Here is a 19,937-nt window from a genome sequence, read left to right on the forward strand (position 1 = left end):
ACTCTTTGTTTTTTCTCTCTGTTTTTACTCCCTTAAAATACACAAAAATTAAAGCTCTGCTCCCACTTGTGAGGAGTGTACAGAAGGACACCAGATGTGGAGGGTGACTTTAAGGCATGGGTGTGAGAAGGCAATAGGCTAAGGGTGAGTGTGAGTGTTGGCTGTCTGGTCTGAGTGGAACTGTAAGGTGTGTTGACCTGAGGAGTGCTGTGCAGGAGAATGTTGGTCAAGTTGGAGCGTGGAGTTTGGCACTTGAAAGTGTTATGTCACTCACCTGCCATGCCCGCCTGAGTTCCTGGATCCTCTTGCTGCACTGTCTCCAAGTTGGATGGACCACACTTCTTCTGCTGACTTCGAGAGCCACTTCCATCCAAGCCTGCTTGATTGGAGAGGTTGTCCTCTTCCTCTCGTCCTTGAGACAGCTCACCTCCCTCAGATCCTGCAGCATAGCCTACAGGTAAGAGTGGGACACCTGGGAAGCAGCCTTCCCATGTCTCCTCTCCATTTCTGTGGTTGCTGCAACCTCAAAAATCCAAGTGCTGGTGAGCATTTCTGACCCATGCTGTTGTCCCTTTAATTGGAAATCCTTCCATGGACAGAATGGACATATCATCCTGCTCTCTCTTGCTAATTAGTTGGGGAGCCTGGAGGTGGGATATAACTTCCTGTTGCTCTAGGAAGTTAGGAAATTGAGTTCCCAGCCTGAAAATTCTCCCACCGTCTGCCAGGGACTAAGTCCACACGATTCCACTCCCTATTTCCACTTCCGTGACATTGCCCGACTCCATCTCTGTTGCAGCTCATCTGTTGCTGGAACCCTCAATCATGCCTTTGTTTCTGTTACAATCAGGTAAGGAGTGGTCAAAAGGCTCCCCTCGTGTCCTTCTCCTTGTTTGACCGCAACAGGATTTATTCATTTTTTAAAACAGTGGATGTGCTTACCAATTCAGTGAGGGGTTTAACCCTTCATATGCTATGATCTTAAAAAAAAACAATTGCACAGGTCTTGTTGAGTTTAAACAAGACAGAGCTTAGTTTATTGAACGTAAAATCAAAGCCCGATCTAAGTAAAAAGTAATAAACTACGCTCCAACTCTCATACACATATGCACGAGAATCACACACACACAAATAGGTTACAGAGTGATGAAGAATAGTTTGGCTGCATTAGCGTCCAGAACAAATAAAAATATTATACAGTCTGTAGGTTCTGGTAATTCAGTTGTCTTCCGGCTGAATTTGTGGTTCTGAAGTTCCTGGCTGGCAGAAGTGCACTTGCAGCTGGTCCACCTGGTTCAGGGTTTTCTTGGAGACAGTGATTTAGGTGGCTTTGTCCTCCCTGGGGTCTCTGTCTGTAGCAATGATAAGTTTGAACAGGATTCAAAGCTGGCCGAATACCTGGAGAGAAAAAGAGTGAGAGACCCACTGGAGTTCTGCACTAATTAGCTCTCAAAGCTTGTCTCCTGTGTGTAGCAGAAACTCCAAGTTCTCACACAGACTGGGAGACCATCACATGATTCTTTCAATGTATTCTTTTGTTCACTTTAATGAAATCCAAAGTCTAAGAATTCCAAATCTCTCTCATGCCTTATTGTTTCAAAGAACAAAGAACAAAGAACAGTACTGCACAGGAACAGGCCATTCGGCCCTCCAAGCCTGCGCTGATCTTGATGCCTGCCTAAACTAACACTTCCGGGGCCCATATCCCTCTATTCCCTTCCTATTCATGTATTTGTCAAGATGTCTCTTAAACGTCGCTATCGTATCTGCTTCCACCACCTCCCCTGGCAGCAAGTTTCAGGCACTCACCACCCTCTGTGTAAAAAACTTGCCTCGCACATCCCCTCTAAACTTTGCCCCTCGCACCTTAAACCTATGTCCCCTAGTAACTGACTCTTCCACCCTGGGAGAAAGCTTCTGACTATCCACTCTGTCCATGCCGCTCATAACTTTGTAAACTTTATCATGTCATCCCTCCACCTCCGTCGTTCCAGTGAAAACAATCCGAGTCTTTCCAACCTCTCGTCATAGCTAATGCCCTCCAGACCAGGCAACATCCTGGTAAACCTCCTCTGTACCCTCTCCAAAGCCTCCACGTCCTTCTGGTAGTGTGGCGACCAGAATTGCACGCAATATTCTAAGTGTGGCCGAACAAAGGTTCTGTACAGCTGCATCAATTTTTATACTCTATGCCCCGACCGATGAAGGCAAGCATGCCATATGCCTTCTTGACTACCTGATCCACCTGCATTGCGACTTTCAGTGACCTGTGGACCTGGATGCCCAGATCTCTCTGCCTGTCAATACTCCTAAGGGTTCTGCCATTTACTGTATACCTCCCACCTGCATTAGATCTTCCAAAATGCATTACCTCACATTTGTCCGGATTAAACTCCATCTGCCATTTCTCTGCCCAAGTCTCCAACCAATCTATATCCTGCTGTATCCTCTGACAACCCTCATCATTATCCACAACTCCACCAACCTTTGTGTCGTCCGCAAACTTACTAATCAGACCAGCTACATTTTCCTCCAAATCATTTATATATACTACAAACAGCAAAGGTCCCAGCACTGATCCCTGCGGAACACCACTAGTCACATCCCTCCATTCAGAAAAACACTCATCCACTGATACCCTCTGTCTTCTGTGACCGAGCCAGTTCTGAATCCATCTTGCCAGCTCACCTCTGATCCCGTGTGACTTCACCTTTTGTACCAATCTGCCATGTGGGCCCTTGTCAAAGGCTTTACTAAATTCCATATAGATAACATCCACTGCCCTTCCTTCATCAATCATCTTTGTCACTTCCTCAAAAAACTCGATCAAATTAGTAAGACACGACCTCCCCTTCACAAAACCATGCTGTCTCTCGCTAATAAGTTTGTTTGTTTCCAAATGGGAGTAAATCCTGTCCCGAAGAATCCTCTCTAATAGTTTCCCTACCACTGACGTAAGGCTCACCGGCCTATAATTTACTGGATTATCCTTGCCACCCTTCTTAAACAAAGGAACAACATTCGCTATTCTCCAGTCCTCTGGGACCTCACCTGTAGCCAATGAGGATGCAAAGATTTCTGTAAAGGCCCCAGCAATTTCTTCCCTTGCCTCCCTCAGTATTCTAGGGTAGATCCCATCAGGCCCTGGGGACTTATCTACCTTAATGTTTTTCAACATGCCCAGCACCTCCTCCTTTTTGATATCTACATGACCCAGACTATCTACACTCCCTTCGCGAGACTCATCATCCACCAAGTCCTTCTCTTTGGTGAATACTGATGCAAAGTACTCATTTAGCACCTCACCCATTTCCTCTGGCTCCACGCATAGATTCCCATCTCTGTCCTTGAGTGGGCCAACCCTTTCCCTGGTTACCCTCTTGCTCTTTATATATGTATAAAAAGCCTTGGGATTTTCCTTAATCCTGTTTGCCAATGACTTTTCATGACCCCTTTTAGCCCTCCTAACTCCTTGCTTAAGTTTTTCCTACTGTCTTTATATTCCTCAAGTGCTTCGTCTGTTCCTAGCCTTCCAGCCCTTGCAAATGCTTCCTTTTTCTTTTTGACTAGGCTCACGATATCCCGTGTTATCCAAGCTTCCCGAAACTTGCCAAACTTGTCTTTCTTCCTCACAGGAACATACTGGTCCTGGATTCTAATCAGCTGACGTTTGAAAGACTGCCACATGTCAGATGTTGATTTACCCTCAAACAGCCGCCCCCAATCTAAATTCTTCAGTTCCTGCCTAATATTGTTATAATTAGCCTTCCCCCAATTTAGCACCTTCACCCGAGGACTACTTTTATCCTTATCCACAAGTACCTTAAAACTTATGGAATTATGGTCACTGCTCCCAAAATGCGCCCCCACAGAAACTTCGACCACCTGGCCGGGCTTATTCCCCAATACAAGGTCCAGAATGGTCCCATCCATAGTTGGGCTATCTACATACTGTTTCAAGAAGCCGTCCTGGATGCTCCTCACAAATTCTGCCCCATCCAAGCCCCTAGCACTAAGCGAGTCCCAGTCAATATTGGGGAAGTTAAAATCACCCACCACCACAACCCTGTTACCTTTACATCTTTCCAAAATCTGTCTACATATCTGCTCCTCTACCTCCCGCTGGCTGTTGGGAGGCCTGTAGTAAACCCCCAACATCGTGACTGCACCCTTCCTATTCCTGAGCTCCACCCATATTGCCTCGCTGCATGACCCCTCCGAGGTGTCCTCCCGCAGTACAGCTGTGATATTCTCCTTAACCAGTAATGCATCTCCCCCACCCCTTTTACATCCTCCTCTATCCCGCCTGAAGCTTCTAAAGCCTGGAACATTTAGCTGCCAATCCTGCTCTTCCCTCAACCAAGTCTCTGTAATAGCAACAACATCATATTTCCAAGTACTAATCCAAGCTCTAAGTTCATCTGCCTTACCTGTTATACTTCTCGCATTGAAACAAATGCACTTTAGACCACCAGTCCCGCTGTGCTCAGCAACATCTCCCTGCCTGCTGTGCCTCTTAGACCTACTGACCTTATTTACTATGTCCTCCTCATTTATTTCACTAGCTGTCCTACTGCTCTGGTTCCCACCCCCTGCCACACTAGTTTAAACCCTCCCGAGTGACGCTAGCAAACCTTGCAGCCAGGATATTAGTGCCCCTCCAGTTTAGATGCAACCCGTCCTTCTTGTACAGGTCCCATCTGTCCCTGAAGAGAGCCCAATGGTCCAGGTATCTGAAACCCTCCCTTCTACACCAGCTGCTCAGCCACATGTTTAGCTGCACTATCTTCCTATTTCTAGCCTCACTGGCACGTGGCACAGGGAGTGATCCAGAGATTACAACCCTGGACGTCCTGTTTTTTAACTTACTACCTAACTCCCTCAACTCCCCCTGCAGGACCTCATCACTCTTCCTGCCTATGTCATTGGTACCGATGTGTACCACAACCTCTGGCTGTTCACCCTCCCCCTTCAGAATGCCCCCTGTCCGTTCAGAGACATCCTTGACCCTGGCACCAGGGAGGCAACATCAACGCTTATCCCCTCGTCTCCACTAGTGCGAATGCTCCAAGATGGCTTTGAATGTCTTGCTAACAAGGGCAATAACAGATACTTTACTCAACTCTTCAAGCCATTGTTCTGATGTGAGCTATTTAGACAGAGGTCTCCACTTCGATGCCTTGGAAAGTGAGGCATTTCAATGCAAATTGTGGTGGTCATTTTAGCTTCCAGTTTTAAAAGTAGGATGTCGGATTCCAGTTCTCCTTTTTAAAGTTTAATGTAGGTTTCCAACCGATGAATTAAAAATACTCATTCAGCACAGGATGTTTTCCTAACATTACCGATAGACTTGAATATTCCAACACACTCCTGGCCAGCCTTCCACAGTCTATGCTCCTTACACTTGAGGTAACCCAAAACCGCTTCATATCTCCCCTAAAACCTGATGTTCATCCCTGTATTCACTGACCTACCTTGGCTCCTGATTAAGCAATGTCTTGATTTTCAAATTCTCATCATTGCTTTCAAATCCCTCCATAGCCATGCCCCCTCCCTATCTCCGTCATCTCCTCCACCCCGAAATCCTCCAAGATATCTGCGCTCAGCTAATTCTGCTCACTTGAGCCTCCCCAATTTTAATTGCTCCACCATAGGTGGTCATGCCTTCAGCTGGTAAGGCCCTCAGCTCTGGAATTCCCCCTCTACCTCTCTTTCCTCCTTTAAGATGCTCCTCAAAAAATACTTCTTTCATCAATCTTTTGGTTATCTGCCACAATAATTTCACTTATGTGGCTCAGTATCATATTTTGTTTTATAATGCCTCTGTGAAGTGCTTTGGGATGTTTTATTACATTAAAGGCACTACATAAATACAAAAGCTTTTGTTATTATCATTGCCATAAGTTAACTTACTAAATTCAGAAAAACTGTCCAGCATCAAAAACTAACACAGCCACAAATAAACTGACAACTCAAAAAATAATTCCCCTTGATCTGCCCCTCTGCCTCCAAGTTTGCCTATTCTCCACCCAGTCCATCCCTGAACCCTCATCATTTTGCAGTTTGCTTCCTTTCTAGCCTGTGGCTTTTTCCAAATTGATCTCTTCCATATGACCCACCGCCTGTTCCTTGATCATAAGAGCTAATGTGGGCAGCTAAATACCATAAGTAATAGTTTCATATGATTTCTTGTATTTACAATATCACTGCATGCTAGTTGAAAACTGAAACTCCATTTCCACAGTGCACCAAAACCCCCAGTGCTCTACACCCAAACCCCTATACTGTGTCCCACACAGTCGATCCCTACACTGTGCTAATCGCATCCTGACAGGACCCCTAGATGCACCAGCTCTATAAACACACAACACTATGTCAATCCAACCCATATCGGACCAATACATTGTACTAGCTGCATCCACACACCCTATCCAGACACTGTGCCAATCCCAGCCAGACATGCCCATCTATGAACTGTCCGTCTCACCCCATGTCAGAAATTTCCTTCCCTACACTGTCAGGGGCTGGAAATTCTGCAGTGTGCAACAAATGTCCTGACTCCCTAAAGCCTGTCCACCATCTACAAGGCACAAGTCAGAAGCATGATGTCAACACCATCCAGGACAAAGCAGCCCGCTTGATTGGTGCCCCATCCACCACCTCAAACATTCCTCCCCTTACCACCAGTGCACAGTGGCAGCAGTGTGTACCATGTACAAGATGCACTGCAGCAACTCACCAAGCATCCTTTGACAATCTTCCAAACCCATGACCTCTATCACCTGGAAGGACGGGGCAGCAGACGCATAGGAACACCACCACCTCCAAGTTCCCCTCCAAGTCACACACCATCCTGACTTGAACCTATATCGCCATTCCTTCACTGTCGCTGGGTCAAAATTCTGGAACTCCCTTCCTAACAGCACTGTGGGTGTACCTACACTATGCACTGCAGTGGTTCAAGAAGGCAGTTCACCACCACCTTCTCAAGGGCAATTAGGGATGGGCAAGAAATGCTGGCCTTCTCAGTGATGCTCACATCCCATGAAAGAATTTTTAAAAACTTCTTAATCATGCCACCTATATTTAAGTCTGAATCATTGAATTTTGTCAGGAAATGTAAGGGACCCAATACCATCTACAAGATGCACTGCAGCAACTCACCAAGGCTCCTTCAACAGCACCTTCCAAACGCGCGACCTCTACCACCTGGAAGGACAAAGGCAGCAGATGCAGGGAACACCACCACCTGCAATTCCCCTCCAAGGCACACACCATCCTGACTTGGAACTATATCGCCATGCCTTCACTGTCGCTGGGTCAAAATACTGGAACTCCCTTCCTAACAGCACTGTTGAGGTGCATATCCAGACACTTTTTAAATGAGTTGAGGGTTTCTGCCTCTACTGCCTTTTTGGTTAGTGAGTTCCAGACCCCCACTACCCTCTGGTGAAAAAACCTTTCCTCATATCTCCCCTCTAATCTTTCTACCAATCACTTTAAATCAATGCCCCCAGTCACTAACCTCTCTGCTAAGGTCCCTTCACATCCACTCTATCTAGGCCCCTCACAATTGTGTACATTTCAATCGAATCTCCCCTCAGCCGTCTCTGTTCCAAGGAGAACAACCTCAGTCTATCCAATCTTTCTTCATAGCTGCATTTTTCCAGTCCCGGCAACATCCTTGTAAATCTCCTCTGTACCCTCTCTAGTGCAATTACATCCTTTCTGTTATGAGGTGACCAGAACTGCACACAGTACTCAAGCTGTGGCCTTACCAATGAGTTATACAGTTCCAGCATAACCTCCCTGGTCTTATATTCTATACCTCGGCTAATAAAGGAAAGGATTCCATATGCCTTCTTAACCACCTTATCGACCTGTCCTGCTACTTTCAGGGATCTGTAGACATTTACTCTTCTTTGCTACCTCCTCAAAAAGTTCAATCAAGTTAGTCAGACTTGACTTTTCCTTCAGAAAGCCATGCTGTCCTAGATTAAATGATGATTAATGCTGTCCCTTGGAATTTGTTCCAATAAATTTCCCAGCACAGAAGTTAAGTTGACTGACCTATTATTACTCAATCTATTCCTTTCTTCCTTTCTAAACAATGATTCAATGGTAGCAGTCCTCCAGTCCTCTGCCACCACACTTGAGTCCAGAGAGGATTGGAAAATGATGGCCAAAATCTTCAATATTTCCTCCGTTCTTCTCTTAACAGTGTGGGATTCATTTCATCTGGGCCTGGCAGTTTAGCTACTTTCAAAGGTGCTAAATCTCTGAATATTTCTTCTCTTATTACGTTTATCCCAAACAATATTTCACACTCCTCCTTTACGATAATATCTGCATCGTCCCCTATCATCTATGTTCCTTCCTTCCTGCAAAGAGCCTCATCTTAGATATCCTGGATGCAAGAAGACCCAGGGATAGCAAGGAGATCTGCAAAAGGGCTGCAACAGCCTGAAGGGTTGCAGAAAACAATTCAATGCCACATGTGCCACTGTTATAGAGAAAACTTTCTCTTTGCTTCCAAATCTGAACAAGGTGTCAACAGTTGTGCTCTATATTTTCATCTTTCCCTCCACAAACATGCCAACATTTTAGAAAACCTTTTCTGTGTGCAACAAATTACAACGTTACAACCTGATGTCTGAGCCAACATTAAGGGAAATACAATTGGCCTTAACACTTCTGGGACAGGAAGGGGACAAATCAGACAAGGTCCCTGCTCCCAACAGATGTCCACTGACTTCATGTGGAATGTCTGTGTGGACAATGTTTAAGATGGCATCAGGCACAGATGGGGTAACTAGTTGAGGGTATGAGTCATCTCTTTCAGAAGAGGAGGAGGCATTATGTAGCAGAATTTAAAAAAAATTCTCTTCCATTAGGAGTACAGACTTTGCACTTCCAATTATATAATTTTGTTGATAAAGTAATGCTGTAATGTTTTCATGAATTGTTTAAGTTACAAAAGTTGGATACTTGTATATGTGAACTAATATGAAATGATGTATGGATCGTGAGATTTTCTGATGGTATGGTTGTAAGAAAGCTTTGTAACAAATATCAAGCAGTAACCAGCTTCAAAGCTGGCCGTTGTTCCAGATAGGAAAAAAGCTCTTAAGGGTCTACAGAGGGGTAGTGCAAGGCATCCAAATGTCAGGATCGATCAAAAGTGTCGAAAAGGGAAATTGCAGCGAAAATAAAAGTGTTCTGGCAAAAATTCATAATAAACAGTTTAATCTTAAACAGGATGGCTTCTGTATCCTTTCTTTAGTAAAAAAGCAGCTGCAATATAAACAACCTGGAAGTCATAATAGACTAAAGAAATAAAACTACATCCTTAATCCAACAGCAGCGGCAACTGTCTCCAGTGTATCCAAGGCCTCTTCCTCTCATTGTTCTCCAGAAGTACATCATATCTGCATAATTTAAGTACAAGTGCACCATGCTGTGTTGGGTAGCAATTTCCTGCTGCCCAGATATGCATCCTGAAAGAGAAACCTGAAAAATAGACCTAATGCTTCTGATCAACAACGTTTATGAAAGATCTCAATATTCATTGAATCAGTATAGCTGTACAACCAGAAAAGTGCTTTTCTTTATGATGTTACCAAGTCTGTCTCTCCTTGAACATTCCATCATAATTGTGGTTTACCAAGCAAGCTCACAAATTACTTATACTTTTGAAATCAGCTTTGACTATTGCACAAAATCCCATGGATTCCCCATACATGGGCCTAGGTTTTTCAGTTGGGTGGCATCTCCATCAGACAGTACTTCCACCCCCCACCACTCCCACCGCCGCCCCCACCCCCCACCCCCACCCCACTTCCCCCTCGCCCCCCTCGCCATACAGGTGTTTCTTTGACTGCAGCTGACTTATTGGCCCTGGTAATCATTTGAATGTTGGAGGTGAGCTGCCCCAGCCAGAGAGTTTTCCCAGATTGCAGGCTGAGACTTGCTGCAGCCATCCTTGGGAGAAAGTAGGCAGCCACCACCTGTAAGAAGAAAATACTTCTTCTTTCCCCAGAAAACTTTACTTCCTATTCATGTGGTCTGTGCAAAGCCATGCTCTGTAATCATGTGCACAGACCATACTTTCACAAAATCCCAGAATCTCCCCTTGCCAATTTTTGAATGCCGGAATGCCAGATACTAGGCCTTAACAACCCAATTGGACAAGTAGCAGATTGTGTTTCCCTTATTTTCATGTTATTTGCCACTCACATATGGGTAGGCTCATGTTACACTGCAGGGACTGATGTTTAGAAAAGGAGAATAGAATGCACTTGTAAACATACTCCTGGCCCTATTGCCTATTCTGGCCAAATTTCCAAAAGAATCAGCAGCATGGGGCCAGAAATCCTAGGCCATGGTGTTTGTGCATTATTAGGGCTGGGAGTTTGTGAGGCCGCCTGAGGCCTGGGGGGCATGGAGTATCATGACAGGTGGTGGGGAGGAAAGCAGGGTGGAGGGCCTGTCTCCTCCCTGTCGCCCAGCGATCTTCCCGGTGATGGGTTAGGCTGACAACAGCCTTCCTGCTCAGAGGCTAATTGAGGCCCTTAAGTGGCCTATTAACAGCTTATTAAGGGCCTCTTCCCACCGCCGCGTGAGGAGAACAGTAGTGTAGTGTGGAAGATGATTGAGTCTATTATCAAGGAAGAAAAAGCAGGGCATCTCGATAGAAATTGTCCCATTGGGCAGACGCAGCATGGGTTTATGAAGGGCAGGTCATGCTTGACAAATCTTTTGGAATTCTATGATGACATTACGAGCAAGGTGGACAATGGGGACCCAGTGGATGTGGTGTACCTAGATTTCCAAAAAGCCTTAGACAAGGTGCCGCACAAGAGGCTGCTGTATAAAATAAGGATGCATGGCGTTAGGGGTAAAGTATTAGCATGGATAGAGGATTGGTTGACTGACAGGAAGCAGAGAGTGGGGATAAATGAGTGCTATTCTGGTTGGCAATCAGTCACTAGTGGTGTGCCTCAGGGATCGGTGTTGGGTCCGCAATTATTTACAATTTATATAGATGATTTGGAGTTGGGGACCACTTGTAGGGTGTCAAAGTCTGCAGATGACACTAAGATGAGTGGCAGAGCAAAGTGTGCAGATGACTGTGAAACTTTGCAGAGGAACACAGATACATTGAGTGAGTGGGCAAAGGATTGGCAGATGGAATACAATGTTAATAAATGTGAAGTCATTCATTTCGGTAGGAGTAACAGTAAAAAGGATTATTACTTGAATGGTAAAAAGTTGCAGCATGCTGCTATGCAGAGGAACCTGGGTGTCCTTGTGCATGAATCGCAGAAGGTTGGTCTGCAGGTACAGCAAGTAATTAGGAAGGCAAATGGAATTTTGTCCTTCATTGCTAAAGGGATTGAGTTTAAAAGCAGAGAGGTTATGTTGCAGCTGTATAAGGTACTGGTGAGGCTGCACCTGGAGTACTGTGTGCAGTTTTGGTCTCCTTACTTGAGAAAGGATGTACTGGCACTGGAGAGGGTGCAGAGGAGGTTCACTAGGTTGATTCCGGAGTTGAGGGGGTTGGTTTATGAGGAGAGACTGAGTAGATTGGGATTATATTCATTGGAATTCAGAAGAATGAGGGGGGATCTTATAGAAACATATAAAATCATGAAGGGAATAGATAAGATACAAGTAGAGAGGATGTTTCCACTGGCAGGTGAAGCTAGGACAAGAGGGCATAGCCTCAAGATTAGAGGGAGCAGATTTAGGACTGAATTAAGAAGGAACTTCTTCACCCAGAGGGTTGTTAATCTATGGAATTCCTTGCCCAGTGAAGTAGTTGCCGCTTCTTCAGTAAACGTTTTTAAAGCTAAGGTAGGTATCTTTTTGAATAATAAAGGAATTAAGGGATACGGTGAGAACGCGGGTAAGTGGATCTGAGTCCACGAAAAGATCAGCCATGATCTTATTGAATGGCGGAGCAGGCTCGAGGGGCCGGACGGCCTACTCCTGCTCCTACTTCTTATGATCTTATGACACAGGGGTCCCTCCTCCATAGGCAATTTCTGGACTGGCCCAATGACCTTGCTTCACCTACCTCTATTCTGGAGTTCCAGTGCTGGGCCTGAGTCCAAGGCCTCTGCAGTATTGACAGTGGCAACTGCTCCTGGTGACGCTGCCAATACTGCTGAGCTGCTGGCCCTCTGATTGGCCGCCAGCTCTTTGCGGCAGGATCTCCATCCCTTTAAAGTTCCCACCTCCTGAAACTTTGATTTAAAAAGACCAGAGGATTGCTTGGGGGGTGTAGGGGGTGGGGGAGGGGGTGGTGGGGTTGGTGGTGGGAATATGGCGCAAAAAGGCAGTGGTGGGGTTCCTCCTGCCTTCCTGTCCCGGCGCTAGGAGTCCACCTCCAGCACAAATCCAGCCCTAGGTGTCAGCCATGGCTCAACTTTTACTTCTGAGCCAGGAGGTTGTGGGTTGAAGCCCCATTCCAGAGACTGAAGCGCAGCATCCAGGCTAACACGCCATCACAATACTGAGGGAGTGCTGCACTGTCAGAGGTGCTGTCTTTCAAATGAAACATTAAACCAAGGCCTTGTCTGCCCTCTTACGTGTGCATGAAAGATCCCATGGCACTATTTTGAAGACCAGGGGAGTTATCTCTGGTGCCCTGTGCAATATTTATCCCTCAATGACATCACTAAAACAGATTATTTGGTCATTATCTCATTGCTGTTTGTGCGACCTTTCTGTATGCACATTGGCTGCTCCATTTCTGACGTTACAACAGTGACTACACTTCAGAAATACTTTGTTTGCTTTGGAACATCCTGCAGTTGTGAAAGACACTATATACATGCAAGTTTTTTTCTTTCATTCTACTGCCACTGTTACATTTTGATTGCACTAATTTAGTATTAAGTTACTTACCACTGCAATGTAACAAGAAATCTCATAACACAGACACTGGGAACGGCAGTGGGCAGGGCAATCTACCATGCGGCAGCAAAAGCTAATACGTCGGTCGGGCCGTTTTCCCCTCCCGCTCCCCGAATGACGTGGTGGGGGTGGGGTCTCCGACACCAGCAACAGCATTAGCTGCCTGTGCGCAGACGCTGATACCATTTTTAAACAGCAGCCAGACTGCCATTATATTTAAATATTTAAAACCGAGCCCCCCCCCAAAGTACACTGCAATAAAAAAAATTGCCCCTTCCCCCACAATAACACTGACAAATAATAATTGCCCTCTCCGCCCCCAAAAGACTTGCATGCAAGACTTGACCTTTCCCCCCACCAAACTGTTCAAAGTGCAGAGGTCACCCCTTTGCCCCCTTCCCTACACTATTAATGCACATTTGACCCCGTACCCCACCCCACTTCACTGAAAATCTTAAGTTCCCCCCCTTCCCCACCTCGGTGGCACCAGCTTTCCCTGCATGGGAGAGTGAAGGCACGTGAGTGCCGGCCACCGCTCGGAAGATCCCGGGTAGCAGGTAAGATTGCTGACAATTTTATTTAAATATATTCATTTTCTTAATTCACATATTCAAAGCTGTGTCCTGTCGCTCAGCGGTGGCGGGGCCGCCACGGAGCTTCGCTGCCGCCGGGAAGTTTGGGGCCGGCACTCCTGGCATCGGGCTCCTTGGCAGGCCACTGCCAGTACAATCTTCCGACTGCCCCCCACCCCCAGCCCCCCACCACCACCACAGTTCCCGACACGGGACCTCAACAAAATCCAGCCCAATATATCAGAAAGAAACAATCTCCTAGTGTTTTCTACTTAAGGGGTAGAAAGCAAAATAGGAACTTTAGATGTTCACTATGGAATATAAATTTGAGCTGTCCTTGCAATTTGCAAGGACAACTAATTGTACTTGTGTTACTGAGCCTTACTGGCCAAGAATATCCCAGCTTTAATCCTCAGTATGTGTTGCTTTCAGCCAATGTAAACTGGATTACAGAACATCGAGTTACATCAAGTCTACCGCACAGAAACTGGTCATTCTGTTCAACTGGTCTATGCCAGGGTTTATGCTCCACACAAGCCTCCTCCCACCCATAGGGGTAGTTCAGCTGTCCTCAGTAGTCCTGGGTAAAGAAAAGGGAAAATAAATTGGCCACAGATTCTGCTCACAGAGACCATGCTAAAAAATGCTGATTGTGGAAGTGGAGCCAAATACAGATCAATCTTGACTGCAATGTTGCTTGTATTTGAAGAGTCTGCTCAGACTCCCAATATAGGCACACATATGAAAAATATCCATTCAGGAAAAACATGGTGTAAATGTTCCCAGACAACTGTGAGTGCCTTCAGAAAAGGAGGGGAAAGTAAGAGAGAAAGGTGACAACATTTATAAAAAGAACATATTGATTCCTAAACTGCAGTTGTGTAATTATAATACAGAAGTAAATGTTTTATGTAATATAATCTTCAATCATACAATAGGTTACTGTATTTATTATTCTATTCTTCCTTAAAGGGATATTTTACTATAGTAACAAATAAATAGGAAAGCAGAATTTTCAAGGCAGGTTAATTGCAATTAGCTTTAGAAACTAGAGTTTCCATCAGTGATTAGAAATCGAGCTTCAGTTGCATGTTTTATATCGGACTTCACATAATTTATCTCTTTCAAAACAATGGGTGAAGGATAATCATTGGTAAAACAGACCATCGAGCTTTGCTGGCTTTGAATTGCTGCTAGCTAATATTTCAAAGTCATCAAATGTCATTTATTTAATCTTCTAAATAAATATGTCAGGTATTAGATATGTTTTGTGAAAATATATAACCAAAAAAACTTCATGCTCGTGACTATTGTAACTGTTTAGAACTTGCTGACTGTCAGAGCTCAGCCAATCTCTACGTCTGACAAATATCGCACAGTATAGGAGCAACCAAAGCAAAACATTATACTTAATTGAGATATCACATATGATTTGACACAATTTTACGATGATTTCCTAAAAAAGGATTTGATTTATTTAAGCATCCTTTCAAAATATGTAATGTGTTGTTAAGGCAAAATGCTAACTGTGATGTGGCTTCATTATGTTACATAAAACATGTTTCCATATGCATGATAATTACATATGTACTTTTAGGATCCTATCGCTTACTCACTTAGTCAATTCCTGATCTTTATACTGATTTCCCACAATAATCAGATGACAGATTTGTGCAAAAGGTACCCCACACCAGTTTAAAAATAAAGTGATTTGGCAATTTGTGGATAGCTGCTGACAAAGTAGAAGATTTTTTTTTATTTACTAATTTTCCTCCAAAATGGACCCTTATAGAAAGTAATACCAGGTTGAACCTTGCATGTCATTATTAACTTCAACTGATATTAGATGTGTTATTGCATAAGACTATGCTAAAATGAAATTGCTTAGTCATTTGTTTTTATTGTTCAGATTGATATTGGGAAAAGTAAGCTACTTTATTTTGTTAAGGTCTGCTACTTTGAATCATTTACTTTGTATAAACACAATTGCATTTTGCAAATCAGCAGTTTTAATTGCTTACTTGAGTAAGTTAAGTTGCTGATGGTATCCTTTCTCAATATTTCAGGATGGTCTTCCTTTAGCAGTCATTGATAAGAACTAAAATAATTAATGCAGTGTTTATGTAACCAACTTGGCATGCAGCCTTAATGGAACACAAGTAGGTAATGGATTGTAACAACAAGAGTGCTGTTGGCACAATGTAGTGGTGATAGACAAGTACAAAGTGAGCTGCTCCATCTTACATCACGTGAACTTGCAAATTGTGTTTATTATTGGTTGAGAATAGTGCATTTTTAGTACTTTATGGATTGTTACTTGAAACTGGTGAACTTGGCCTTGGCCCTTCTGACATAATGTGCTCACCAAGCTCTCCAGGCAGCAACAGCTGCATGGCAGTCTGGATCTTCCCAGGAGCTTGTTGTAATGGGCCAGGCAGAAAACTTCACTTGTGATGTGCTTGGAAAATACCAAGCTATTGCCCTAAGCACTGAAACTGATCTGGAAGTCCAACAGTTCCAGATTCTAATCTCAGCTATGCTGTTGTGTTTTCCATGCCAGTATTTGTGGCAGTCAAAGCTGATGATTTGTTGAACTTTTTGACATGTGACCTATTTTAAGGACTAAATGAACACAGTTAAGAGATGTTCACTGAAAGTTTATTCATAGGACAATTTTTTGAATTTGTGTTTATTAAAAGCCAAGAAAGAGTCATATAACAGTTGATGCATGACACTCTAATTTTCAGCTCCAAAGTGCACTACAGACACATAGTCAAGCACAGTGGTGATAACAATACCCAATGGAATCTTTAGTAAATAATCGTACAGTAACAGTTCAGGAAGAACACTGTTGAATCCAGATGAACACATCTATTCCAAGCTAGATTCAAATTTAAGTATGGAATTCTAATGTACCAGGCACCTTTTATTCTCTCTTTTTACAGGACGTTCTTAATCTAAGCCAAAGGTTTAAATACACAGCACCCTGTTCTCAACTCATCATACTTTATTTCAATTCTAATGGGTTTTAATTTAGAGCCGATTGCAACTTAAGTGCAAAGAAACAACTTGAGCCACGCTATTGACTTGACATATTCAATCCAAAAAAGCAGGAAAAGCTGACCAGCAACTCCCCAAAATCTGACAACCCCCAAAAGATGATGGACTCAATTTTATCTCCTGCTGGGTGAATTGTGTGGTGAATGTGAAACTACCCACCACTGCAGAAATGAGGCATTGTTTAAATCCCAATTGGAAGTGGGGGGTGGGGTTTGGGAAAATGGGGGAGAGCTCTGAACCAAAGATTGTAACCTGGACTCCTGAAGAGTTATGGCCCTGTTACTGGCTGGAACCAGCTACAACTGCTTCTCCACCGCCCCCCCCCAATCCCACTAGGTCACTCTATGGCTGGATTCCTGGCCTCTTCTGCAGGTGATTATTCCTCAGTCATCCAGAGAACTAGGATAACAAATGAAGACATTTACCACTTTTAGTGAATAATTTACTGTAACAAAGATGTCCTGTTCGACCATGGGTAATATATTACAGCGCAGAAGAAGAAAATCATTTGGCCTATCAAACCTGTGCAAGTGATAGCTCTTTAATTAGAGCTAGCTACATTTTCCTACCCTTTCGCCAAATCCTTCGATATTCTTTCCTTTCAAAATATTAATTCTCTTTTAATTGATTCTATAATGCCTGACTCAATAGCTGCTTTTGGTGATGCATTCCTGGTCCTAATAACCATGTGTGAAAATAATTTCTCCTAACTTGTCCCTTTCTTATCTATTCATAATCTTAATTTCAAGTCCGCTTGTAACTATTCATATTTATTGAGAAATCTCATCCCTATTGTGCCCTCTGTATGGCCTGAACGTGCCAATACAGTCATTTTATGTCTGTACCAAAGTGATTCACTGTGATGTTTGAGGTTGTTGTTTCTTAAGAACACCACCCATACAAAAACAACAACTTGTACTTATATAGCACCTTTAATGTAGTAAAATGTCCCAAGATGCTTCACAGGAGCATTATCAGACAACTTGACACCGAGATGCATTCGGAGATATTATGACAGGTAAGATTAGATTAGATTAGAGATACAGCACTGAAACAGGCCCTTCGGCCCACCGAGTCTGTGCCGACCATCTTTCTTTTGGGCCTCCTTATCTCGAGAGACAATGGATACGCGCCTGGAGGTGGTCAGTGGTTTGTGAAGCAGCGCCTGGAGTGGCTATAAAGGCCAATTCTGGAGTGACAGGCTCTTCCACAGGTGCTGCAGAGAAATTTGTTTGTTGGGGCTGTTGCACAGTTGGCTCTCCCCTTGCGCCTCTGTCTTTTTTCCTGCCAACTACTAAGTCTCTTTGACTCGCCACAATTTAGCCCTGTCTTTATGGCTGCCCGCCAGCTCTGGCGAATGCTGGCAACTGACTCCCACGACTTGTGATCAATGTCACACGATTTCATGTCGCGTTTGCAGACGTCTTTATAACGGAGACATGGACGGCCGGTGGGTCTGATACCAGTGGCGAGCTCGCTGTACAATGTGTCTTTGGGGATCCTGCCATCTTCCATGCGGCTCACATGGCCAAGCCATCTCAAGCGCCGCTGACTCAGTAGTGTGTATAAGCTGGGGGTGTTGGCCGCTTCAAGGACTTCTGTGTTGGAGATATAGTCCTGCCACCTGATGCCAAGTATTCTCCGAAGGCAGCGAAGATGGAATGAATTGAGACGTCGTTCTTGGCTGGCATACGTTGTCCAGGCCTCGCTGCCGTAGAGCAAGGTACTGAGGACACAGGCCTGATACACTCGGACTTTTGTGTTCCGTGTCAGTGCGCCATTTTCCCACACTCTCTTGGCCAGTCTGGACATAGCAGTGGAAGCCTTACCCATGCGCTTGTTGATTTCTGCATCTAGAGACAGGTTACTGGTGATAGTTGAGCCTAGGTAGGTGAACTCTTGAACCACTTCCAGAGCGTGGTCGCCAATATTGATGGATGGAGCATTTCTGACATCCTGCCCCATGATGTTCGTTTTCTTGAGGCTGATGGTTAGGCCAAATTCATTGCAGGCAGACGCAAACCTGTCGATGAGACTCTGCAGGCATTCTTCAGTGTGAGATGTTAAAGCAGCATCGTCAGCAAAGAGGAGTTCTCTGATGAGGACTTTCCGTACTTTGGACTTCGCTCTTAGACGGGCAAGGTTGAACAACCTGCCCCCTGATCTTGTGTGGAGGAAAATTCCTTCTTCAGAGGATTTGAACGCATGTGAAAGCAGCAGGGAGAAGAAAATCCCAAAAAGTGTGGGTGCGAGAACACAGCCCTGTTTCACACCACTCAGGATAGGAAAGGGGTCTGATGAGGAGCCACCATGTTGAATTGTGCCTTTCATATTGTCATGGAATGAGGTGATGATACTTAGTAGCTTTGGTGGACATCCGATCTTTTCTAGTAGTCTGAAGAGACCACGTCTGCTGACGAGGTCAAAGGCTTTGGTGAGATCAATGAAAGCAATGTAGAGGGGCATCTGTTGTTCACGGCATTTCTCCTGTATCTGACGAAGGGAGAACAGCATGTCAATAGTCGATCTCTCTGCACGAAAGCCACACTGTGCCTCAGGGTAGACGCGCTCGGCCAGCTTCTGGAGCCTGTTCAGAGCGACTCGAGCAAAGACTTTCCCCACTATGCTGAGTCTGTGCCGACCATCAACCACCCATTTATACTAATCCTACACTAATCCCATATTCGTACCACATCCCCACCTATCCCTATACTTCCCTACCACCTACGTATACTAGGGACAATTTATAATGGCCAATTTACTTAACAACCTGCAAGTTTTTGGCATGTGGGAGGAAACCGGAGCACCCGGAGGAAACCCACGCAGACACAGGGAGAACTTGCAAACTCCACACAGGCAGTACCTGGAATTGAACTCGGGTCGCTGGAGCTGTGAGGCTGCGGTGCTAACCACTGCGCCACTGTGCCGCCCTAAATGGTAAATGTTTTAAGAGTGTCTTACTGGAGGAGAGAGAGGTAGAGAGATGGAGAGGTTTAGGGTGGGAATTCTTAATGGGGAAACTCCCACAACCAAAGACAAGGAAACACCACCCCAATTCCCCGAGCTTCTGCTGTTAAACACCAGACAACCACCTCAGAAGCTCTTATTGTGGATCATTCATGGGATGTGGACATCACAGGCAGGTTCATCATTTATTGCCAATTTCTAATTGCCCTTAGGAAGGTGGTGGTGAGTCTCATTCTTGAACTGCTGTGGTCCGAGTGGCGAAGGTGCAGCACTGTTAGGTAGGGAGTTCCAGGGTTTTGATCCAGTGACAGTGAAGGAATGGCAATATATTTCCAAGTCAGGATGTTGTGTGACTTGAAAGGGAACTTACAGGGGTCAGTGTCCCCATGCACCTGCTGCCCTTGTCCTCTCATTTTG

At 44.7% G+C, this 19,937-nt stretch overlaps 1 protein-coding gene across 1 annotated transcript in view; it reads left to right on the top strand.

Moving 5' to 3' along the window:
• Positions 1-19,937, top strand: part of mrc1a (mannose receptor, C type 1a) — a 212,880-nt gene that overhangs the window by 21,380 nt on the left and 171,563 nt on the right. The gene's annotated exons all lie outside the window — the stretch shown is intronic.

This window comes from Heterodontus francisci, chromosome 2 (assembly GCF_036365525.1).
Source record: "Heterodontus francisci isolate sHetFra1 chromosome 2, sHetFra1.hap1, whole genome shotgun sequence".
Lineage (NCBI taxonomy): Eukaryota > Metazoa > Chordata > Chondrichthyes > Heterodontiformes > Heterodontidae > Heterodontus > Heterodontus francisci.